Here is a 19398-nt window from a genome sequence, read left to right on the forward strand (position 1 = left end):
ATATGAGGAACATTCATTATAATGCCAAGGTAATTAAGAGGTGGTCTTATGATAACTTTGCTGAGCTTTCAGATGTTCCTTAAGTAGGACGCCTACTAAAGATGTAGTTTGCAAACTTTACAGTGTACATTATATTGTCAGCATTGGCTAATTATTGTCTGTCACGGCCCCAGTTGAGCACCCCCTGCTAGACACTCAGCAGTCTGTTGTGTTTGGACCTGCCTGCTAGGTCTATGAGCCTTAATCTCTCCTGCGCCTGAATTAGGCTCCAGCACTGTCTCTTTCTTTGGCCACTAGGCTCATTCCCTGGACATTGACTCTGTCTGGCATCCCTTCTCGGAAGTGGGACCCTGCAGTTCACCTGTCTTATGCCCGTAGGCCTGTGTTGACCCCCCCCCCCTCAAGTCCCAGACCCCTGAGAGTAGCTTAAGCACACCCTCTATGGTGGGTACTGTGATTTACTGATTAACTCTTCAGGGACACATGATAGTTGAAGCCAATAATATACAGATTTTGCAGAGGAATTTCTAACCCAATCATGCTTCTCTTTTAGACAGCCCAAGATGTACACATCCTTGCAAAATAAGAGCCATTCCATGCATCAAGTCTTGTCTATACTAAGGCCATTTTCTGAATGAGTGTGTCTACATGGGGGTTTTCACATGCCTGAATGTCCTCATGTAGACAAGCCCTCAGTTTCCTCACCACTCTTGAGCATTCTTTGGCATTCAGTCAGTATCATTTCAATTCCAGGTCCCCTGTCCTGGACTTCACTCATCCGCCCACAGACATCTTTTCCTTTTCTAGTTGGTGAAAGAGAGCGTGCTGCTCCAAGCAGACCAAGTACTTTTATAACTTCCAGTCCCCTCTGTCATGTGATTCTCCTAGTCAGCCTCAAGCCCTCCCATCTATCAGATGATCAAGGTCCCCCATCAGGTGGTCTGTTACTTGGTTACCACCCACTTGGAGTCCAGACTTGAAAAACTGCTTTATTGAAGCTTTGGCCATACTCTGAGGTAACCATTGTTTTCCTAGGGCAGGGCCTATGCAGCTGTTGTTGAACCTTAACAACTATCTCATTCAGAGGCACACATCCAGGTCCACACATTCCTCCTGTTCTTAACACAGGAAGCATAATGCAACACTACAACAGAAGACTGCCCTAAGGCCTAAACATACAGAGAGTACATCAAATCAAGCTGGAATTCATAGAACAGAATCATAGAATCTCAGGGTTGGAAGGGACCTCAGGAGGTCATCTAGTCCAACCCCCTTCTCAAAGCAGGACCAATCCCCAGACAGATTTTTACCCCAGTTCCCTAAATGGCCCCCTCAAGGATTGAACTCTCAACCCTGGGTTTAGCAGGCCAATGCTCAAACCACTGAGCTATCCCTCCCCCCAATCATAAATTGTACATGGACAGGTCTCCCAAATCGTTACCCTGTCCTACAGATCATAAGCGTTTAAGGAAAGACCAGTGCCTGGAAACAGTGAAAGTTGTATTTTGTGCATGTGTGTTCAGGTAGAATGTTATTGAGATGAACGAACATCCTTCAAGATTATACGAGACAGGAACAGGAGTTGTAAGATCCTCAGTTTTCTATTGCAGTTTTGCACCATATGAAGCAGCAATGTTTAGATATGTCTTAACTGGAAGGAACTATGCTGGCTACAAAGAATACTATAAAGCACAGTCTATTATACTTTACTTGACTACATCTCCCTCCAATTTCTGTTTCATGCTTTTAATTTCTAGAAAATTATGATTGAGATCTCATTTTGCTAAAAGGAAAGGCTGGAAATAATGTCTGCTCATTAGAAGTACTATTGTTTATTTAGTAACTAAGTGATTCTAACTCTCACTGTGATTGCATATGACTGCAGATGATCTGCAGTGAAGCTTTTAGTTCAGGTATGTCAAATGGATCCTGAGCTAAAATGTTTCACTTAATTTGAAACCCAGCATATTGTTGGTTTGGTGTTGTGTACGTGATTAATTTTTGTCCAGAGGGAGAAAGGTATGGATGGTTCTTACTTTTGCTTCCTAAATCAGAGCTCTATGTCTGAAACTAAAATAGGCAGCTCACTGTCTTCTCCAACTTCATCAGTTCCTTGCAAGCTTTCTAAAGCATCTTTGCTGCAAGATGTTGGGCAAGTCACTTAACCTCTCTGCTTCTGTTTCACCCTCTGTATCTGTGGTACATAAATGGATCCATATTAAAAAAGGATTTCTCTTTTTGTAAGGAAGCTATGTATACTTGGCTAGCTGTTATTCTGCCCTATATTGATTTTAATATATATATATCTAAAATTGGAAGAGACATTTACTACCCTTCCTCCTCCAGTTGTCCTAGTGGTTCCACTAATTCTGTGTAGCACTATAATTCAGGTTGCTTAAAATCAGAATTCTGATCTGTACTAGTTTTTGAAACCAGTAATCCCGAACCCAAATAATCTGGGAATAATCATTTCTTACCCCCTTTTTGCTACTGATAGAATAAAACAACCTGCTTCTAGAAGTTAAAGGTTTTCAGTGCATGTGCAGCTGGTCAGGAAACAATCATGCCTCCAAAGCATGGACAAACAACATCTAAAGTATTTATGCTGTGGACCTTGGCCACCTTAATATTTTCAATGAGGGATACTGACAGTTCAAGTACAGTACAGCCAAGTGCACTGTCTAATAAGGTTGTATAATTTTGATATAACAGCCTAGCTCTGTTGTACTATTAAAGCTTTAAAATATTAATGCTCGTTAATGGTGTCACTCAGCCATTTTATATGATTAGTTTTAAGTCTCTCTTGGGTAGGCAAGAAGGGGAATTTTTAATGAAATGTTCCCTGCTCATCTGACCTGCTATATTACTGCATGAATGCCATTTTTATGAGGCAGGTTTATGACGTTCATTACTCTGCTCCTTGAGCCACTTCATGGCTGCTGTAATTTTTAAAGAAGAGATAAAAATAAGTCAGTTCTTTCTTTGCAGTCAAGAAGCACTGCATTCTAGCTTTGACCTTTAAGATGTCATGCATGGATTAATCACATTTCTGCTGGAGATTGTTTTAGACTTAATGCTAGATGTGGACTGATTAGTTTACTTGCCTTACTGGATACTTCTTAAGGAGATTTGTGAATGCTAACAAAAGCCATATTCAGACTACTTCTCCATCTCTTACCTATCAATTGTGTGTATGCATATGTATATACATAAACATATATCAGATATACACATGTAATAGGGGTGGAAGGAAGAGTGTTTGAGTGTTCTTAATTCCTAAACTAGAAAGGTATATAATAATTTTTCCCAATTTAGAGAAGGTAAGTGACTTGACCAGGGTCACACACTGAGTCAGTTGCAGAGCTGGGAGCAGACTCCAGAATCCCTGGTTCTGAGTCCTGAGCTGTAACTAGGAAAAAAAACTTCTGCCCTAGTAAAGATTATACGAAAATGCAGGCATTTGTAATACAACCATTTTCACATGGAAGATGATTGTATTGTTGCCCATTCCTAAATTGATGCAGTGAAGTTAACTTCAAACAGCAGTTCTGTATTACAGAAGTTTGTCAGAACAATATCTTGCATGCATGGAACTACTGCTGTTAGCAGCAGCAGCACAAGGTTTTTGACCTTTGATAAGCAAATCTGGTGGGAACGCAACAGCTAGGTTACCCAAAGATTGGCAGAGACTGGATATTTCATGAATCAGTGATCGTTTAAAGAAAGTGCTTGAAGCAGAAAAAAAATTAATGCCTTTTTCAGAACCTCAAAATGCAGTGCGGGTAAGACTCTGGCCTGAAAGTGCAAAGTGATGAGGAAGTGAGGAACAAGTTAAGTGAGAAATTGAGAAGTCTAGGGAGCCTTTTTTAAACTTCATAGTTAAAATGTTATTTTCCCTTTTTTTTTTACCAAAGAATTCTCACAAGCACTGGAAAATTCTGGGCATTTCCTGACGCTGACATTTTTGGGATCTAAAATAATACATTCCACAGTATGTCCTGGTTTCCTCCTCAGCTGCTCATGTGCTGATGGATCACAGTACTCTACAGTATATACCTTTAATTGGGGGTGTTATGTAAGGATCTGTGTTGGCTCCTGTAATAGGAAACCTGCATCTGTATTTAGCTAACTCCTTTTAGCTAACTAGGTAAGGACCATGCCTCCAAGCATAATCCACTGCCTGATAGCAACTTCTCTCTTATGCTGCCTGGAAGAGATCAGAGGGTGAAGCTGGTTGGTGACTCTCATGCTGCAATTCTCAAGGGAATCAAAGAACTAGTGAGGAGTAAAGGAAATCTAGTTTTACATGCATGAAACTGTATCAGATTAAGGAGATCCATCAGTGCCAGTTCATAAATAGAAGCAGATGATTTGTAAATTCATGTAGAAATTAGGGTGTATGTAAGACATCCAACTTCCTGGTGGAAGGAAGGCAACGTGCATCTTTCTCAGAGGTGATTGTTAGTGCTGATAGTCGTTTCAGGGTGTGCTCACACAGTTACACACCCAAACTTCTCCCCCACCACCACCACCTGTCCTGTCCTCCAGAAAGCAGACAGTACCCCTACCCTTTTGTGACGTCAGTCCTAATTGGCTCACGCATGTGCTCATATATGGTACTATGGAAGATCATGGTAAAAGAACCTAAGCCAGGGGTTCCCAAACATCTCTGGGGGATATGTGGGAGAAATTGTGTAATTTTTTTTTTTTATTATTATTTTATTGATTACATTTTCATAATGGGTTACTCAGACAATGCTTTAAAACTCTGGGAATTTGTTATATAAAATACTGTAGTTAATTTACTTCAGGATGTACCAGTGAGAACACAGATAGACGGAGACACTGACATACAGAGCCCTCACCTCCGATCACCGTACAACACGGGTTCAGTTGTCCAGCACCTGTCCAATCTAACTAAGCTCAGAACCTAATCAAGTTTTTTTGTCTACATCACATCTGTACGTAACTGAAATATGGATAGATGGCTAAAGACAGGTAGTGTTAAGAAGTGCACACAAAGTATTAGTGATGAAAAGGGTAGGGGTTTGTGGGCAGCTGGTAGATCTGGAAGGGGGTTCGCAATATGAAAAGTTTGGGAACCTCTGACCTAGGCTATGTCTACACTACAGCTTATGTCAGCATAACTTGCGTCACTCAGGGATGTGACTAACCCACCCCCCTGAGCGACATAGGTTACACCAGCGTAAGCACCAGTGTGGACTGCGCTATATTGGCAGTGGGAGAGCTGCTCCCACCGACATAGCTACTGCTGCTCACCGGGGCTGGAGTAATTAAGCTGACGGGAGAGCCTGTCTTCCGTCAGCTTAGAGCAGCCATACGGAGAGCTTACAGCTGCATTGCTGTAAGCTCTCTAGTGTAGCCATGTTCCTAGGCAGACAGATTCCTAAACCTGAGACTCCTGCATGGGGATACAACACAACACCCTGACAATGTGCAGTAGCTGTGAAGTAAATGGAGAATAAAGCATGCCGAACTACACATAGAAGGGCTCCCCTTTTACCAGGTTTTTCAAATGATAATGTGTGTCATGCCAGCAGAATCGGAGCAGTGTACATTCTTTTGGAAGAGCCCTGTGATAAATATAAAGCCGCATAATACATATTATTTAGATGTATTTTACTATTTGATACTCGTGAGTCAATAAAAAGCAAAGACACCGAATCCCAGCTTATAAAAATTCTATTCACAGTTTATTGGACATGCTGTCTTTCATAATGTCATTGCACTGATGTGACCTTCTACAAATTTCTTTTTCTCCGCCACTGTCCTACCCTCATACCGTAGCATAGTAAATCTGAGTTCTTTAAAGACAACCTACCGCAAACAGTACCTGAAATTATTCTTAAATATTTAAGAACTCTACTTTTTATATATTGTGACATCTTGTGTAATGCTACTTTGTAATATTATAGTTCAAGGCATCACCCTCTAAAATATGAGGCTCTTAAATAGTGTATTTTAGAATGCTGGGTCCTGCACCTATGTATTATAAATACAAACAGCTGCATTTACTAAAATGACAGGTACTAACTATACTGTTCTCCTCTTCAATTCACCTTGTTAATATGACTATTGGACTGTTTCAACAGAGCACAATTTGAAGAACAGATTATATATTGGATATTTTTAATAATAACACATGATAAATGAGCACCCACTTCCCTTAGATTTCATGTGAACTGTGAGACATTTTGGCAGGAGCGTCTTTAAAAAAACCCAACACTGAAATGAGGTTTTGGTTTGAAGTCAATAAGACTTTCTGACAGCCTAATTTCCTATTTGCTTTTGAAGGGGTGAGGGTCAATTTACAATTTCAAAGCACTTTATAAACATTAACAAATCCCTTTGGCCCTTGGTAGGTAGGTAATTCCCATTTTACTGATGGAAGAGGGAGGAATGAGAAATGGAGAAATTGACGTACTCAAAGACATGCAGCACATCACTAGGAGAGCCAGGATTAGACCTCCGGGGCCCTGAATTCTCAGTTACACAATGGGTATGTCTAGACAGCCCACGACAGCAAGCCTCCGAGCCCAAGGTGACAGACTTGGGATAGCGGGGCTTGAACTTGCGCTCTAAAAATAGCTACGTAGACGGCGCTTCGATGTTGTGGCTTGGGCTGGAGCTTGGACTCAACTGAAGGCTGGGGGGTGGGAGGCTTCAGAGCCTGGGCTCCAGCCCAAGCCACACCTTCAAAGCGCTGTCTACACAACTATTTGTAGAGCATTAGCACATGCCCCGTTAGCCCAAGTCTGTTGACCCGAGCTGGGAGGCTTGCTGCCAGGGGCTGAGTCGATGTACCCTATAAGGCCTCTTTACACAGCCAGAGTTGTATAAAGAGGCCTTAGCAAAACTGTGAATCAGGCCCAGGATATCATAGTCCTCTGCTCAGTACATAGCCCACCTTGCTTCTCATCTCCAGTTCCTGATGATAAATGTTTAGCCACATCAACTCTTCCATTTGGAGCCCTGCCAACTAGATCCTGAGCTTTTTGGCATTGAACGTGATTATGCAATGACTTCCTCTTAAATTTGGCAGCTGCAGCTTTATCCTGGTCTGACTTTATCTATTGCTGAGATCGCATTAACAGCCTTGTCTGTCAAAGGTTATGAAAACATGATCCAATAACTCTGTTTGCCAGAAGCTGGGAATGGGTGACAGGGGATGGATCACTTGGTGATTACCTGTTCTGTTCATTCCCTCTGGGGCACTTGGCATTGGCCTCTGTCGGAAGACAGGATACTGGGCTAGATAGAACTTTGGTCTGACCCAGTATGGCCGTTCTTATGTTCTTCTACTGGCACCTTACTTTTAGGTAAAGTGGAGGAAAGCAAAAGCAAATCTAGTTCAACCAGTCCAGAGTATGTCTGTTACCCAGAATTTTCAAAACCCAAAACAGTGGTAATTTAACTGTTTTTCTCCAGGCAGTGTCAGGAATAAATCAGTGGGAACACAGCGCTTCCATCTGATAAATGATTGATACAAGCAAGCATGCTCTTATTTAACACTACTATTTATTAGATATTAAGCGCACACTCATGCGTAATAGGTTTAGAATATCCCAGATATAGTTACCCACAGTCTGAGGTGGTTTCGAGTGATCACCAGCCTGCCTTCCAGGGGCCCTCTTACCATCCAGCTGATGGGGAGTTTAAATGTCAGCTCTTTGCCTTAAGAAAGCTTCCTCGGACTGCTCCGAAGTATTTACTTTTACTTAATTTTTTTTATAGCTAACTTTAACGAAGCACATAACCTACAGTGATTCTTCTTGGGTTTGCATAATAATCTCTACTGGATTACTAATTTTTTAATTTTAACAAACTACTTATTATTTTAAAACATTTTAGCTAGGACAACACTATGTCAGGGGCACTTAAAACCAAAGTTGCTATTTATTCACTTTTTCCCATAGTTTTCTGTCCCATTCTCCCATTCTGATTAGTAAACTGCAAGTGTGCAGTTGTCTGACTTTGTTTTACAAAGGCCTAAGATTATTCCTAGCTATGTGATGTTTGGTTTTTGTCTGACCGTGGCTGAACATACAAAATGGCTGACTGCAGTACTGTCAAGTTCTGGGGTACATGCAGGAATGTCAAATTCCAGGGTAACATCTCCACCACTTCATTTTGAGGTTTGTGTCTTAGCATTCTTTTCTCCTCCATTTCAGTAAGTAGCTCAGTGGTTCTCTCTTAAGCCAATAGATATTTCAATCAAACAGTAGGCAAAATAAAAGTTTCTACATATTGGGCCAAATTTTCCAAGGGCCTCCAAAAATGCACCTACAGTACATATGGAAGTCATCTGTTCATGAATACAGAAGAGCTAATTGTGCATGTACAGTGAGTACCTCATTTGTATAGTAAGAAGCCTGTTTGCATATGAAAATACCCTGTCTGTCATTTTATCATCTCCTCCTCCCATTGTTACCGTGCACGGTCTGTACTGAAGTTACTTATTAGAGTCACTGCAGGTAGCACTGCCTGTAGTTAGGTTGCCTAATACTTCAGAAGACTCTAGTTTTGGTTGCTTATAACTTTGCCAAACTTCACCTGTTTGGGCTGAAATTTCCATGGGCTGAAATTTCCATCTTGCGTATTTGAGTTTGGCCTTTTCTCAGAACAAGTCTGGAAAAAAAAGTTGTAAAAAAAAAATGCTTATAGCCATTTCTTTGAGAAGCTCTAATGCCTACATGCTGTGAAGCTGGGACTTTAAATATGGTGGTAGTCTCTCTAGTGTCATTGTTGTGCCTTTTGCCACCTAATTTTGACCAATTTATGAGCTCCTGAAAATCTTAGTATGCACATGCTCAGTAGGGACTCAACTGGTTAGTTTGGTGGCTACGTTCTTTGAAGATTCCATCTGTATTGAGTATGCTCCATCCTGGGGCTGCAGGGGCTGTTAGCTTAGGTGACAGAAATTTGTGCTGTGGATCTAAAGACTGTAACCGTGCTGAGGAATCACGTTGGAGTTAGTAAGATTCCACATAATGGACTTTGTTTTTTCAGTTTGCTTTTTTTTAAAACCAAGGAAATTACACATAACAGCTATATTAAAAGAACAGTAAGATTGCAAATTCAGAAGTTAGGAAATGCCAGAGTTGAGGTTACCCATGAAATCTTAATTCAGCCCGTTGTGCATATGCATTATGATACAGGTTTTACTTATAGGATCCCATACTTTTTTTCAATTCTGCCAACTGAGTTTGCTGTGTGACCTTGGGCAAGTCACTTAACATCTCTGCCGGTTTACCCCTACGTAAAATCAAAATATTACCAACATTCGTAAAGTGCTCTGAGCTCATTGTAGGACTCCATTGTAGGGCAAATTATTATTTTTTCTAATTAATGGGCAAACCCCTGTGCCTGTGTCTCCGACTGTTTCTTTCTCCTTTTCATTAGTGCTTCTAAAAATCTTACATTGCATCCTGCCCTCTTTGCAAGCTCCAGAACAGAAAAAATCTGCCCGCAATATGTGTGCACAACACTGTCCCAGGAGGCAGTCAGGGCAGCTTAATAAAGCGTTGCAGACAGCAAAAGAAAAGAGTTATAATCCTGCAGCAGCAAAACACATCTCCAAAACGATGAATTCTTTATCAAAATCCCTCCAATCTCCTGCGTATGAGAGAGCATTTTCAAAGGGAAGCTCCCTCCAGATGTGAGTGATTTTTTTTCCCCAAGGATGTAAATTATTCCAAGGACAGACTCTGATCTCCATCATTCCCCACCTACAATTCCCTTCCTACCCTCATCGCCCTTTAACACAATAATCCTGGAAGTAGGCACAGTGTAGACTAATTGTGGTGGCCTTCCCATTGTACTGTATATCATGTGCCTGTCTCTAGCCAAGATATAAATTCCAGCATTTATGTACCTTGAGCTTCCAACTATCTTTAACTTTTATTGAAAAAGACAACACTAAATTACAGAGTCTGAATAGATCTCCTCCTCTCCTCCTATTTGACAAGAGCCTGCTCTGCATTTCCATGTTGTACGCTGTGGCTTGAAACTTGCATGAACCTTTGATGAATTCGCAGTCAGCCTCTTGAGGTTACATTTTCTTCTGTGATGTCAAATGCATTTATCAACACACAGTACCCTCATTTACATTTACCCTATCATAACATCTTCTGATGAGCAAATACCCCATGTCAGTGGCTTGTTTTAGTGTACTGTGCTTCACACTGATGCGAGGTATTCCTGTTATGTTGCAGTAGACACACTATTATACCAGGGCACAAAAATGCAGTAATTCATCTTTGTTATGCGGGCACCTATTACCACTCTCCTAATTAACTATATTTTATTTATACCTCGCTTCTTGAAACTTGGAACGCAGCCTTTCCATTTTAATTTGAAGCCTAATCTCCAATCTGTGAGATAAAACCAAAACATTGTGTTGCCATGTAGATATCTGTTAGGAAACAACTTAAGGAATAATTAAGATACAATGGGGGGGAGGGGCGGCTCTCATGCACTGTATCTTTAAGGAAATACCAGTATGTAGTTTGTTTCAAAGTTGCGATAATTCCCTGGCTGCTCTCTAACTACAATAGTCAGAGATTTGGTACCTACCTAAGGTTTGTTTCATCAGCATTTTGCTTAAGCATGTGTATCTTCCTTCTTTATAGAGACAAGGTGAGTGAGGGTAATGTCTTTTATTGAATCAGCTGCCGTTGGTGAAAGACACAGGCAGTCGAGCTACACAGAGCTCTTCTTCAAGTCCCGGGAGGTACTTTTTTCTTATGTGAGTTTCCTGCTTGGGCCAGTTGCTGTACGTATGTATTGCACTTAAAGGACATGTGTACCTAGAGCCAACATTTAGAAACACTTTAGCTTCTGTGGACTCAATGACTAGAAAGGAGGATATTTGTACTACCGTCAGAGAGAGCTCATAATAGACCTTTAGGTGTTAGGGGTGAATCCACACTAGAAATTTTCAAGTCCATTATTACCAAAGAAGGAAGCACTCCACCTGCATTAGCACCAGTGGCTCTATTGAACTTAAGGCATGGGTATATTTACCACCATGTCATCCATTCCTGCATTCCGCACTGTTGGAGCACTGTGCATTGGTAGTAAGTAGAGCTGATAATAAGTGGAGCCTCTGACTGCCAGGTGCTGGGACTGGACCACAGGGATGGATCACTTGAGGTTTGCTCCGTTCTTTGAGGCATCTGGCACTGGCCACTGTGAGAAGGTAGGGTACTGGGCTAGATGGACCATTGGTCTGACTCAGTATGACCGTTCTTATGGAGTTTTTTTTTCTGTTGTTATGGTTGAAAAATGCTAAATATTTTTTTCACAAAACATTTTCTACGTTTTCTTTGAAATTTTGTCTCTCTGAGAAGTCCATCCTCTCTAGGAGCCAAAAAAAAAATTGAAAATTGTTTAACTTTTTTGGTCTAAGTTTTTGCAAATTGAAAATTTTCAACCAGCTCTAATAATAATGAGTCAGTGCTTCATGCTCACATGCTTCATGTTGAGCAAATGCTAAGTACTTTCCAGGATCGGGACCAGAGTGCTTAGTGCCTTGTAGGATCCAGCCCCTGATGTTTCGGAACTGTCTCTACATCTTCTGCGACTGCTTGTCAGTGACCACTCTTCGCAAAGAATATACTTGAGATCTTCATTTGATGTGTGGGATATCAGGTACAGTACCCAAAATATGGAACTACTGGGTAGAAAGTTTACTAATACTCCTGTAATAGCTATACTATGTCACTAGAGCTATACTACGCGATTGCAGACCCTTGAAACAAAATAAGTACTACAATGATACTTAATTTTTCTCTCCTGTTTTTCCCGGATGGTTTTTTCCCCATCTGTTTTCTCTCAAAATTAATCAAGATGAAACCAATTATTAATCTTGTTTAGAAGTGACCAGAGTTTAAACCAGAAGGATCTTATAATGAAGCCACATTCATTTACTAAATTGTTTAGTAGTATCCAGTAACAAGAAGATACTTTTATTAATTAAAATTTGAAGTCACTTGATTCTTGGATTTGAGATTACACACAGAAGGGCTTTATGATAATGGCAGTTCAACAAATTTCTGGGCTACAATAAGACAAAGGGGAACTTCAGGGTAGAGAATGAGATTTCCTGTGCACTTCTGACAATAAACACCTCTTCAAGGGGGGTGGGAGGTGGAACAAGAGGACATTCATGTCTGTCATTAATGGCGTGATTCTTATTGGGACAATGAAGAAGATGTTAAAAAAATGTTATACTTGTAAGACCACATGCAAGGGTCAGTTGTATATTTCCGAAAATACAGGTACAAAGTTAAAGCCATCTCTTGAAGCATGTTTCTTTCCTAATTGGACACTGTAAGCTCTCTTCTGTTTGGGCAATACAAATCTTTTATTGCTTTTTCTGATCCCCTTTTTGTCAGGTGGACTCCTCCTAACTTAATGACAGATTGAAATCTGTTCTTTGATACAAGACTCTTTACAACTTTTCTCACACTCCTTACAGGGCAGATTGTGATCTCCTTACTCCCATTGGTGAGCCGTTAGTAGCACAGTGAGACTAATGACGTGAGTAACTGCTCACCAATGGGAGTAACAGGTCCCAGTGTAGTCCATAAGGAGGGAGTAAGAATGTAAGCTGTTTTATGCCAATGATACAGCACTTGGATGGATGTGTCATATGACTTTCTCATGTAGTTTTATAGTGATGTGGCCCTTCTATAGGGTACAACCCATTCACACATAGAATATTAATTGTTAGAAGACAACCAGATGGGTACTCATCCTGGCTGGTGGATCAAGCTGGCAGTCCTTGTCTACAGAGTCCCTTGTGCCTCCATAGCCCTAGGCTCTCATTTTGCAAAGTCTCTCCTAGAGTTGCTTATTTTAGAATCATAGCATTGTAGGGCTGGAAGGGACCTCGAGAGTTCATCTAATCCAGTCCCCTGCATTCATGGCGGGACTAAGTATTAGACCATCCCTGACAGGTGTTTGTCTAATCTGCTCTTAAAAATCTCCAATGATGGAGATTCCACAACCTCCCTCAGCAATTTATTGCAGTGCTTAACCACCCTGACAGTTAGGAACTTTACTCCATTTTTACTCTATTATTTTCAGTTTCAAATATATTATTAAATCATCATCTGGTTTTGATAACTGGCAGCCTTGCTGATTTTGACTGTATGTCAACTGTGAATGTTAATAAAGTTTACTCAGTCATAAATGTCTTTAATCTATCCTGTTTTATTTTATCATGCACAAGTAAAGAATATAGCATAACTGGTTATTAGTCACCTTCAGTTAGTGACCCATGTCTAGCTTTAACCACTATATTACTGGTCAATATTTGTTATGGTAGCACCCAGAAAAATATAGATTGAGGGTAGATGAGCAAGAGACTCAGAATCATCTTCTTTTCTTCCCCAGCTTCTTTAATGATCTTTTAAAACACAAAATCATAAATTATAGCACATCTTTAGTTTACATTCCCACTCGTCTATAAATGCACGTTGAAACCCTTTTATTTATTGGGGTTACAGACAGGTTAAACGAATTTTGTCTCAGTAAAGGCAGCTTATTTCTTTTGTAAGTCCTGCATTCTATAATAGATATAATTGATTTAAATTTGGATCAAACAGCAGTCTGTTTTCCCTCTTGAACTGTTTTATATTTGCTAGTGCTTATTTTGTATTGTAAATACAGAGACACTTGGTTTCTGTCATCCTCACAATACAAAATAGGAGTCATTTTAGAGTGGTATTTGCCATTTACGTTTTGAGTGATTAAAATAAAGATCAATATCATAAGTAGTTGTTGTGACTGTCACTATTAGACACTGATGGCAAATGAATGTGTACAATATTTTAAAAAATCTAGGCAATTCAGTGGCCGGTATATGGGCTCTTTGAAGAACTAATGCATCTCTAGCTTTCAAAGTCGAGTCGGAACATGTATCTCAATGATAAATATATATTCTCCATTTAAAAAAAAACACCAACCCCAAAACAGCAGTGTAAAATCAGAGCTTGATCTAGAGAGTCACACTAGGAGGCAAGGCGAGGGAGAGAAAATGAATCGGAAGCAGCCAATCAGAGCGTGCTGCTCATGCTTCCCTTTTGTTTCCAGTACAACAAGCTTTAGGTCTTCCTCCTAAAGCACTTGTTTAATTACAGCTTCAGGAACATAAAGCCTGTTATTATTTTAATGGAAGGAGCTGAGACTGAAATAAAACTGAGCTGGGCCCATGTCTTTTCCTGGCAACTTGTAATTTCGTGGATGGAAAAAACACCTGTTCAGTGGGGAATCCTTATCATTATGTTTTAGATTTCGCCATTAATTTATTTTACAGTCTTTAAGCATATATACAGATGGGAAGCAACAGCATTCATGGCCCCTCTTCACTCTCTCCCTAGGAGGTATTGCAAGGCAATAGCTGCTTCATTACTATATGGCAACCAGATTTAGGGTTTACGTATGCAGTGAACTGCTCAGAAGTTGGAAGACTTGGAAACACACTTAAAACATCCTCCAGGAATCTAAGTGACCTTAGTACATGAAACGACTGGTTCAGATAGTGACTTTCATGTTATGTGCAAGGTCATGATCCTGTAAACGGCTGTACTTTCACTGAGCCTGGTTGGCTGAACTCAGTAGGTCCCACACAGGTGCAGCAGTCTGCCCACACACTGTCGTTTGCAGATTAGGGCCTCAAACGTTGGTATGAACTGTTCACCCAGATGGCATAAGCTAATTCTGGGCTATGAATAACTTCGGGGCGTCACAGGTTCCATTGTCCCAGGAAATCCTGTTTCACAAATGCCATTTCAAAATAAGATATTCAGTGTTAATTTGCCTTTTTGAAATGTTGTGCTTGCTGACCCAAACACATCTGCATCCAAGTGGTGAGGGAATGAGAGGGTGTTGTCCTGCCTTTTTTGCCTGACAGAGACTCCCCATTAACAGGATCCATTAATTGTATTCTGTTTTAATCGCCTGCGTACAAAATTAACGTTGAAGAATAAAACACAGGAGTTCAGCAGAGGTTTTTAAGCCTTCTTAAAATAACTTATATTTTAAAGCAAATTTACTGCTGGCAAAAGATACAGCTCGGACAGGTCTGGAGATTTTTTTTAGCCAAAAAATGGACTACGGCAATGCCCTGGTAACTTAATAACCTGCCTCATCCATGACGTAGTGACCACTTTTTAAGGGTGGGAGAGTAGTCTAGTTGCCATGCCCCAACGCATCCATGATCCCCCTGTTGAAGGTACCTGTAAGTGCTGGACAGAATGGCCATGTCTCTGGTATGAATATTTATGCACTAGAATCTGCACTGAGGACTATTAATTCATTTCACAGTTAAGTCTCTGGATTGTCATTTGATTAGTTAGATTTAAAGCTTGAGGAAAATTGGGTGTTTAAACATGGTTGGAGTGCTGCAGGCTTTTAAAATTTTGATCTTTCATAAGCCCCTTAACCAACCTTATAAATGTTGTCTTCTCCTGGCTCTGAATACATCTGAAGAAAAAATTATTACACTGGCCCTCAGCGTGAAAACATAGCAGCTGGAAAACCTGAAACACCATCAGTGCTTACTAGAAGCAGAAATCTTGTATGAATGTGGCAAACCTCTTTACATTTCATCTTAAGAAATACATTAATTGATCTAATCCCTTGTACCTGTACATAATTCCCATACTCAAACCCAATCTATCCCTCCCCATCAACCACAATAAAAAATACGTACATATTATGCTAGGTAATCCTAACACCACCTTTCAATTACTTAAAGCACTCTTTGACCCTTAAACAATGTTCTCCTACACTGCAATCCAAGGTGTGATTGTAGCACAGATAGACATGCCTGCACTTGGTATACTCATGCTCCCATGGCTAAAATTAGCAGTATTGTCACAGTGATGCAAGCTTCCGCATGGACTACAAACATGAGTATATACTGTACTCGTGGCATGCTTGAACAGTCCATATTGAAGCCTGTGCCACCACCCAAGAGGTCAATCCATCTCCTATTGAAGACCATGAGCGCTGCACTTGGCCCTATGTCACCAGCAGCATGTCATGTATACAGCAGGACCATTTCTGAAATCAGTACTGTTTACCTAGCAAAATTCCCATTGATTACAGTGGGAATTTTACCTGTTTTTTTCAGAATTAGTCCCTAAAACATTTATGCCTGACCTGGCACCAGCTATTGAATCACAGTGCTTCCTGCAAAGAAGAATCTCAAGTTACTTCCTAGCTTCTTGAAGAGTTGGGCCATCCAGTACCCGAGAAAGTTGTGCTTTCTTTTTTATTGTACAGAAAGATCAATGCAGTCATGCTGTAAAGCACTAGTGGTTTTAGTTCTCTGCATGAGGGATTGTGAGCTTTTAATCATATTTTAAGCAAATGTTTCCATGATGTCTATTAATATACCCCAATTAGATCAGAAAGAATCGAGACCAGTAAAAATTGAGACTTTAAGCTCTTCTGAAAGCAGCCTTTTAAAAGACATATTGTGGTTCCAGATGTTTTGTGCAGCTATTTATTTAGCTTGTAAACAAGCCACCAAAAACATTCTATGCGATGATGGGAGAACCACAATTACATTGTTGTGGGAATTTACAAAGAGCTCGGCATACTTTTATGATTTAGAGAAGAGAAAACTCATTCCTTCTGAGAGCTGATTTCCAGATTTATGTCTGCGCTAAGAAATGCTCTGGGAATCATTAAAACAGTGACAAAGAAAAGTGATTTTCTTTATTAAAAGGAGGTGGGGGTAGGGAAGGAAATAGGAGTCAAAAAAACCAGAAAGCACCTTGCCTTCCTCTTTGACATGGGTTTTATGTAAGGCCAAATGCTTCTCAGCAATAATTGATCATTTTCTCTTCAATTTTTTATGTGAATTTAGTGATGGTGAAAGGTGCCAGGAGTGGCAATCATACAGCCTGAAGCCCTCTGTTTATCATGTGGCATAGGCAGTGCAATCCCCAGTACTTTGCCCCTGCCATATGCTGTCTGGAGGACCCGTCTCTTAAGAATGAGAGAGTAGTTCAGTCTCCATAGCTCCAGCTGTGATTCCTTTATGGTGTGGACACCCGTCTGCTGGGAACTGGAAGGAAACCGCCAAAGTCATTTCACTTGGGCCACTCAAAAGCCATCAGTTGGTGGTACAGTCACTGTGAGCCGCTATTGACTCAGGCTGGATTCAAGCTGATTAGTCGTAGGTGAAACACTCTGTATCTCATTATCAACCCCCTGAGCCATAGAGTCCCCATGATAATCTTGTCTTGTTTTGTGATTTGTCATACAAGTTAACCATTTGAACCCAAATTAGATTTAACCCTCCTCCCCCCCCCCACCAAAACTTCTGGCTTCAATTCTGCAAAAGGTCACATAAATCTCCAGATTAAACGTTTCAGGTCTTGTGTGGGCTTCTGCAGCACAAAAGTGTATAAACCCTGCCAACTTCTTTAGCAGCCACTTCATTCACTCTAAGGAGAATGGGGTATGCTGTCTCTCAAACTCTGGTGCTCTGGAGTTCGGCTCCCAAGCAAAGGCCTAACCATAATTATGATGATATTATTTAGTGCCTGCATGTCATTTTTCATGTATCAGCTCATACCAGTGGACATCATCAGATATAGAAACCCCTGGTGCACATTAGGATCTTCTCAAGCATCCAGTGTAGTTTATAAAATCTTCTGCGATGAGCTCATGTAATTAGAAAGGATTGATTTCAAAGGTTTATATGTTTATTTCTAATCCAAACTTTTCAGACATGTCATATCCACTTATTCTTATGGAAGATTAACAGTACTGCCTATTTAAACTTGTAAGAGCAAACTGCTTTTAAGATAGACGAGAGCATAAAAAAGCAAGACGATTTTTTTTTAAAGGGATACATTAACTTTGCACACCCTGTGTCTTAATCAATGTCCTTTAAATTTTCCAAAATATAACGCAGCAGTGTGGAAATTTTTAGTGGGTAAAATTAGGTTTACAGAGGAATGGCTCCTGCAATCTTAACTGTGGATTCACTACCAGTAATTTCTTGGGACCTGATCTAAAGCCTGTATAATTCTCTAAACTGGCATGTTGTTCTTAGTGGATCAAAACAATTAATTATGCTTGGCTTTCTCCAGCAACTCCCAATATACAATCTAGTTTCCGGGCTTGTATAAGGACTTAGTAAATCAATGTGAAATGTATGATAGTTACTGTAATGGTAAATCATAGTGGCTGGGTCATTGCCCAGATTGGTCTAATACAGTAACTATGGTGATTTGTATGGAGTTGTCAAGTGTGCTGTTGGATGTAGTGAAAATCTGTGCATTGTATTCAGGCCCAAATAGGAATCATTCAGAAAATACACAGCAAAATAGGAAGCGAAGCAGCAAAAAATCTTCCCTGTGTGTTTTGGGAATATTCATATTGATCCTGAGATGATAATCAAACTCAAATGCAAAACTGATATGAGTATGAAGCTGAATACAAAGGGGAAAGATGGGTTTTCATTCTGAAATACTTTGGTCTGTTGAGCCAGAACTCACCTGTAGGAGATGTAGTGGAGACTGGGTGGTCAATGGAGGAACAATATTTGAAGAAAGAGGAGAAACTCCCATTGGGCATTTATTTTTATGTATTTATTTATACTATTTTTTTGTGGTTTTAGGGAACATCAGAGATGCCTTGAACACTAGGTAGTTGTATGAAACATGACAAAATTCTCTAGTCTCTGCTATCAGCATTATGCTAAATTAGACTTTTGACCTTGTAGCTGATTTTTGGTGGGAAACAGGGGAGCCCTTGAGAAGCTGCAATACGTACTGACAGAGAGCCTTCGACAAGACATGTGGCCAGTCATCAGAAGATGCTACATGATTGTGGTGGTTATGGACAGATTTCCGAAGGAAAGGTTACTATGCAGGCTTCTCTGCCTGTTGAGTGCAATAGAAAAGAAACCCCAGCTACTCTTCTCTGTGCAGTAGCTCAGAACCATCATAAACCAACTCACAACATTGCTAAAGAGTTATAAACCTGGTAAAGATGGAACAACATTGAAAAATGATGAATCAATGGGTAGCTATTTAAGTCTAATCCAGGAAGATAAATAAAGAGTGCTAGATAATACTGCTTTGGGCACTGTGGAGATTACCAAAACTTCTTGTAAACTTTACAAAATATAGGTTAGTTGTGGCATTGAGATAATTATCCCACCACTCTTTCACTGACCTGTAGCAAGGTAGGAGTGCTTTAGGGGAAGTTTTCAGGTTGGGTCTACTTTCCCTTTTAAATGTAACCTTTGGGAGTGGAATAGGAAAGATCCTGGCCTTGGTTACTAGTCTGGTATTGAAATGGTTACTTTTAAAGCATAACTTGAGCAATCAAGAGTGCCTGCTG

General features: G+C 40.3%; 1 protein-coding gene across 9 annotated transcripts in view; it reads left to right on the forward strand.

The window, feature by feature from the left end:
• Positions 1–19398, forward strand: part of FBRSL1 (fibrosin like 1) — a 714791-nt gene that overhangs the window by 423064 nt on the left and 272329 nt on the right. The gene's annotated exons all lie outside the window — the stretch shown is intronic.

This window comes from Terrapene carolina, unplaced genomic scaffold, assembly GCF_002925995.2.
Source record: "Terrapene carolina triunguis isolate 2854851 unplaced genomic scaffold, T_m_triunguis-2.0 Scaffold234, whole genome shotgun sequence".
NCBI lineage: Eukaryota > Metazoa > Chordata > Testudines > Emydidae > Terrapene > Terrapene triunguis.